The sequence below is a fragment of the Pavona decussata genome, unplaced genomic scaffold (assembly GCF_977016875.1).
Source record: "Pavona decussata unplaced genomic scaffold, jaPavDecu1.1 SCAFFOLD_2, whole genome shotgun sequence".
In the NCBI taxonomy this organism is placed as follows: domain Eukaryota; kingdom Metazoa; phylum Cnidaria; class Anthozoa; order Scleractinia; family Agariciidae; genus Pavona; species Pavona decussata.
In genome coordinates this window covers 3,114,710-3,121,509 of record NW_028145426.1, presented here as the reverse complement: position 1 = coordinate 3,121,509, position 6,800 = coordinate 3,114,710, and positions in this window count along the sequence as shown.

Here is a 6,800-nt window from a genome sequence, read left to right as displayed (position 1 = left end):
AACCACACTTTGTAGTCGCAATGGACAGTTATAACTACGTTAACCATTTTTGCAGAAAAATATGGATTTTATTGCATAGAAATCAGGTGAAGCAAAAAATGTTGGACCGCAATTTCTAAAAATGTGGCCATGGACTACCTCCAGAGGGTTCCCACGTTTTCGCGGTTGAAGCGGAATGTTATTTCCAGTCACTGACTGTGAGGACAGTCAGTGAGATGCTAGGATCCATTTGCTTTTTACTGAACAAAAGTTAGGTCTTTCAATACGAGTGCAAAGTCCGTCCTTTTTTGGAGACCAACAGTGCTATTGACCAAGAAAATCCACTCATTTAGGAGCAGCGTTTTGTAGGAGATCTCAAAGATTCATTCCCTAGTAACCATTTTGTATAGTTGCAACGGAAAAGAAACAATGTAACAGGTGTGTAAGGGTGGACTGTTGTCCATTCAGGTTTCTGGTGTATCATATCAAACTCTTGTGCATGGTGAAACTCTACGCCAGGAGTGATTTTCCATAGTTTCTCTCCCAAAAGTCGGATTAGATCTAAGATTCGTGTGTGTGGCTTTCTTTTTTAGTTACCAATCCATGAACTGACCACGTTCATTCCATGATTTCTCTAGTCAGTAGAAAAGTTTTCCTTGGAGCTAACTTAAACGACCGAAAAGGCATGTTTAATTTAATGACATCATGATAAGTTCTTATGCAAGCAAGGGATCAAAAATGCAAAAATGACACCAGGTCACAGACCTGTAAAAAGTGAAACGACTGTACAACTGAAAAGCAAAATCAGAACGGTTAGAGAATAAATGTTTGACAAAATGTGTCCCTTTGTCAGCTCCCAGGAGAAGGTGAGGTCAGTTGTCTTGCTAAGGTTTCCCAAGTTCTAGTCATTGAAAGAACATCAAAAATCAAGTGCAGGCTCGAGAATCATTAAACATTTTGGTCTCATCTTGAAATCGTTTTGCGGAAATGATTTTCAAATGAACCATTAAGGTATTTTATTTGTGAAATCATTGTGAAGGAAAGTTATATTGTAATATTTTTGACCTGTTAAAGTTACATGAAGATGAGGTAGAACAGTGAACGATTTTGACAACTTAGAGATTGTCTGTTTTGGATCATATTAGTTGTTTTCCCATTGTAGTTCTTCAAGGAACCCTTTAATTGTTTTAAGTATTAGCTAGTCTTACCGTAACGTATTTCCTCAAGCGTTTAGAAAAAGTTAGGAAATGATGCTCAAAGAGATGGCCACGAGTCTATAATTGGGCAACATTGAGGACAACGAATAAGGTCTCTTCTGTTCTTGTATCAGTCAGATTTGCTCAAGAAAGTAATTTTATTACTGAAGGCCACACAGCATTACCAGGTGCTCCCTCTCGATCATCAACTTATATGGCACCAAAGACTGTTACAAGAGGAACTTGTAACCTGTCTCAGTAGTAACAGTATGGTGAAAGGCCTTGACGGGGCTGTTCATTGCAGGGTCGTCTGGCGGCTTTGACAAGTTTTTGCAGGATGGGGCAAAAACAATAAGCAAAAAGGTGTTATCCTAGCTCCGAAAAGGATGTTGTTGCTGCGTTCTGAAGAGTGTATGTGTGACAGTTGCTACAATCCTGCAGTGAATTTGTGCGATAGATGCCTCGTAGTGGTTGCAGTCCAAATGCACCTCGCTGATCTGTGATTACTATTGGCATAAAATGCTATCCTTCTATTTTTATTTAAGTAGCCAGAAAGTTATTTGTAACTCAGTGCGATGCAATTTGTCTCGTCCATCGACTACATGGTACAAAGGAGTGTTAAAACTTGTAAAGTGTTTGTAACAATATTGCCAATATTGGACGGTAATGGGGTATGACATTCCGTAGAAAAAAAACTTGTTGAAGGAGGGGTAAGGTGTAGGTACGATCTTGCTGTAAAAAGAAGTAAGAAGTTGAGTCATTTGTTCTGTTTACAGCGAAAATATTGACTCTGAGACATTAGCCCGCTGTCAGTTGCGACCGAGTTGAAGTGAACTTGTTAATGACCTATTTTTTTTATTTTAACGGTTGCCCTGTCTAATAAGTTGTTGGTACGGTTTCGGACAAGGAAAAATTGACACTGTTCAACCGTTATTTTTTTCCTTTTTTAGTCAAGAAGGAAGTCTTCTCAAGAACCGTTTTATAAATTATTAAGAAGGAACATTACTTCTGGAAAGTATTATTCCAGCTTAAGAGACTGGTCAAACTCCATTTAATATTAGCTGATTCAATTAGGCTTCACTTTGATTTTAAGTAGAGCCAGTGGCTTCATAATTTTACTGTTCGCAGACTTCTACCTTTCTAAGTTGGCGCCCACTCGTTAGTTCTGATATTGTTTCCTGAACGTATTCCTCCGTAGTTTTCGATTTTCACAGCAGATATGATATGATATGGAATGACACTGCATTCTTACACGCACTGTGGCAATATGGCAACATTGTCTGACACTGTAAATGAAGGAAAACAAGTTTTGAGGCGCCAACTGAATGGCGAGATGAGCGGCGCCTGAGATAAGAGGTTTATTTTGCAAATAAAATTTTCTAATTAATTAGAATTTCTCTTTTAAAACTCTCTAAGCAGTACTTTCTTGCGCCGCAGTTTATCTGATCAAATCTGTGAACGAAATCCCAAAGTGTGCCGACCATTCAATTGAAAGTTCTTGAACAGTACTTTCCCGTTGCACTGTTTATTGAGCTTTCAAAGGTGTCTCTTAAACTTTCGAGTCTGGAAATGAATTCCTCAACTGTGATTTATGAAATGAAAAGCTAAGTACTGAGTAGTACTTTCGTGTGGTGCAATAAAATTTGGGATCTTGTACAGTTTTGAAACTAAAACTTGAACTTAGTCAGGTCGCGCTAAAGACACGCATACGACTCGGATAAAAAATATTAGTATTGAGCGATGTGGCATCATTGCTCTACTAATATAATATCGAAAGCCACTTAATGGGTTTAAGAGCCCGCTGACGTTATCAAAGCCAGGGCCGGAGAAACAAGTGTAATATCTCCAAATATTTTTAACCAATGTTTACTTCAATGTCTGGCAGGGATCTGGGCTCCGCATTACACTAATTATAGCATTCGCTGATCTTTCAATTTCTTAGACACCCCTGAAAAATTTCCCTTTTCTTGGCTTGAAATTACCTCAAAAATTGCTCGTACGTGCGCGCGCGACATTCAAATATCATTACGTGAAAACTCGTTTGTTCTAGTACTGATAAAATCTAGATACGGTGGTGTCCCAGCGCTTTTTTTTTTTATACTGGCGTTGTCGGCAGACGGCTCGCGTGGGTCTCAAGAAGGCAGGTATAGAGCTCGAGAGAGGTTGTTGGAGCAGTTGAGGTTATCTGCATGGAATTATAACGTTTTCACGCACAAACTTGAACGGCCTGAAAATTGCGCATTTTTGTTCTAATTGCTTGTTTAAAGTCAAGGCTATAGTCTCCGGATCAAGTTATCACAAAAAGAAGGATAAACGAGTCTTGGTTTTGGGACAAAAGATTGATGCCCTGTTGCGTGAGTTGGCGCAAAGTTAGAGGAAGAAAGATGAAAGGAAGTGGCGTGGTCGTTTCCTTTGCTTTTCCGATAATAACGAAGGCTATTCTGACTACCTTTTATGGTAATCTGGACATTGTATTTCTCACAGTTCCCACGGGATCAAGACACCTAACCCTTGCACTTCCTGGAGCGCCCAAACAACGGCAAGGAAAACAAGAAAGATCAGTTTTGCAAAATAACAAATGAAACTGCTGCTCGGCAGAACTTTCATCGTAATGGTCTCGTTTTAGATTTAATTCACAAGGAAAGAAGACTAGAACCATATAACATATGAGTCAAGGTTTAACTGTTGAAGTAGAAGGGTTCACCATTGTAGCGATTCCCTCCACGATGTTGAGTGTTAGAGTCTACGACTCACCCCCTGATAGTATTGCTTTCCATCGTTTCAGATTTAGCGCCATTGCCAAAGATGGATGGGTCGATGGGGTGACGTATTCCTTTCTAGAAGGTACGTGGATGTGTTCACCCCCAAAGGATGTGGTTTTTAAGTCGTCTTATTGGGAAATATGGAAAAGATGTCAACTGTTTTGGTCCGAACTGAAAGGGTATTTTTGCCGTTTTGCCTTGAAAAAGAGAAAGGATTGTACGATAGGAAGGTTGAAAAGCAGATATCTTTTTGGTTTGAAATAGGGTCAGAGGCTCGAGGTGTGGTGCGGTCATCTACTCCCAAAACTTTGAGGAGTACCCGGGCACGTGGTACCCAGGCCACGTTGAGAGATGGCAGACGCGAATTTGATGCTCCTCGTTTTACTCCCCCAACCACACCCGTCCATGCTCGCCTTTATCGCCCCCCCCCCCCCCCTTTTTTTTCTCTCAGTTGGAAAATGAAACCGCGTTTCTATAATTTTAGATTGTTGTGCCACATGACGCAAAAATTTTAATTGTCGGGAACTAGATGCTGTATAACGCTGATCTGTGGCCATTAAGGTTAATTATTTTGCCGTGCTATAAGAGTGAGTCAATATCGCAGTTATTAATTTGAAAATTATTGTACCAAGCACTCAAAGAGAATTTGTTTACTCGAATTCTGTATCTTCTTGCGATTAGCAAACCTTGAATGTGATTGAAATAAAATGTAATCCATTCGATGGACGACTATCGATCAGCACTTGCGACATTTTTATCCCTTTAAAATGGTTTTTGAAGAGTTTCTCCCTGCACCAAGAACTGGTGGTCTTGGTTCCGTCAAAAACTGTGAATTTTGCTGCAGGCAATGGTAACACTGCTTTATTATTTCAAACAAAAGTTTGCATTTTAGCTACTCATTTCGGCGCATGTCAACAAATAGCTTTTTTGCCAAGAGCCAGAGAATGTGATGTACATCGTGCCTTCTAGGTTTCAGTTCTTTGGGTGTTTCAGGCCTTTGCAAAATAAATAAATAGTGCTCCCAGCTACTTTCAGTAGTCCATACCAACACTGGGCGCCAAACGTTGCCGCATGAGAAAACCCATTGATTCATGAAATGTTGTTTTACTGAGGCCCGCATTTCTCATTTCAGCCACCACTTAAAGAATTAAGGGGCAGTAGAGAACAATGGCATCTGTACTCTGTTCGACCATCCACCTCTGAAAGAATAGTATATTACTCATTTTTTGAGGATATTGAACTGATTGACTGTGCTTCGGCTTTTTTTCCATTTTTCTGGCGCCGGAATAACATTGGACGCAAGCGAGGAACGTTGCATAAAATGCCCCCAGCTACTGTCTGGCAAAAATCTTAAACTGAAATTAAAATGCTTGAAGAGCAGTCTTCTTTTTCTATTATGCTCTTTGCTAATCAATTTTCTCCAACTGACCTTTTACAAATTTATTTTTCCAGTTTTAATACTTGAATACTTTTAGAAAGTGATGGGTCAAAGTTGACTCTGACAGTCCAGTATGAGACGCTTTAGGATTGGGCATTCATTGAAGTCTTGTTTACAAGTTATAAGTTTTCGTCCTACACCTTACTTCAGTTGTATTCTTTTCTCAGGCAAGGAAACTTAATCATGGAATACTTCCCTCCTCTATGCAGCTGAAGAATGAAGTACTGTTTAATTGCTGACGCAAACCAGACAAAAGTTTGAAAGGTCAGCTGAGATTGATTGGCTTCCCAGACTCATAGTAATTCCATATAATTAGTACAGTTCTCCGGAAGCCAAAGTTAAGTGCCCGTCTGAAGAGATACTAGGTTTAGAAGCAGACGTATTCCATACAGGGTATTACAAGACAATGCACCGGAATTTTCACCAGTATTATACCCTCAAAGTCATGAAAACGTGAACATAAAGCAAACAAGTTTGCGTGTATACAAATGCTATTCATAGCCTTACGTTCAAAACATCCCGCTTTGCGCGTAGGCGATTGAACTGCCCCAGAAGAGATCTCTGCGCGGTAAGTTCATAGGTCAATATACTGGGGGGGTTTCAGTGCTTTGCACTATTTTGGGGCTTACACTGCCAAAGTGAGCAAAATCGAAAACTCAAGATAGATTATGATGCTAAGGAGCAAACACGATATGAGGGAGTAAAAAGGACAGTCTTTCATTTGAATGGTTGCACCGTTGAACCACATAGAATCACGCGACACAATTTAAGGTTGACGCCCTTTTTTGTTTCTTTTTACAATGTAAACGTTAAATAAACAAGTTTGCGTGCACAAAAAGCCCACACATAGCATTATAAACACGTATGTCCAACATTCTGCGTCAGTGGAGGATCAGCCTGGTAATTATATAAAATCTCTTCACCGGCGCAGGCTTGTACAGTAAACATTGGTCGATATATTTGTTAGTTTTGCTCTATTTTTGGTGCCATTGCGTGTTCACGCCGGCAAACGTGGAAGATAAGATCTTTTAACTTTTAGGGCCTAAAATATAGAGTCAAATGGTTTCAAAACACACAGACAGCACTATGGAAAAAATAAGTATCAGTCAGCAATTTTTACTTGAATGGTTAAAGCAGGTTAAAGACGTATGATATAGAACATATAAAGAACTTGCATGCCTCAAAATATGGCCAAAAATAAACACCGCCGGAATTTTACAACGAGAACACCAAACAAACATGTTTGCACGAATCAGAATCCCTGCTTTACATGTAAAATATCTAGCTTCCTGTGTTGACGAAAGATCCAGCCCAGGAAGGAAACCTCTTCACCGGCGCAGGCTTGTACAGTAAACATAGGTCGATATATTTGTGAGTTTTGCTCTATTTTGGGCGTTCATGGCGTGTTGACGTCGGTAAACGAAG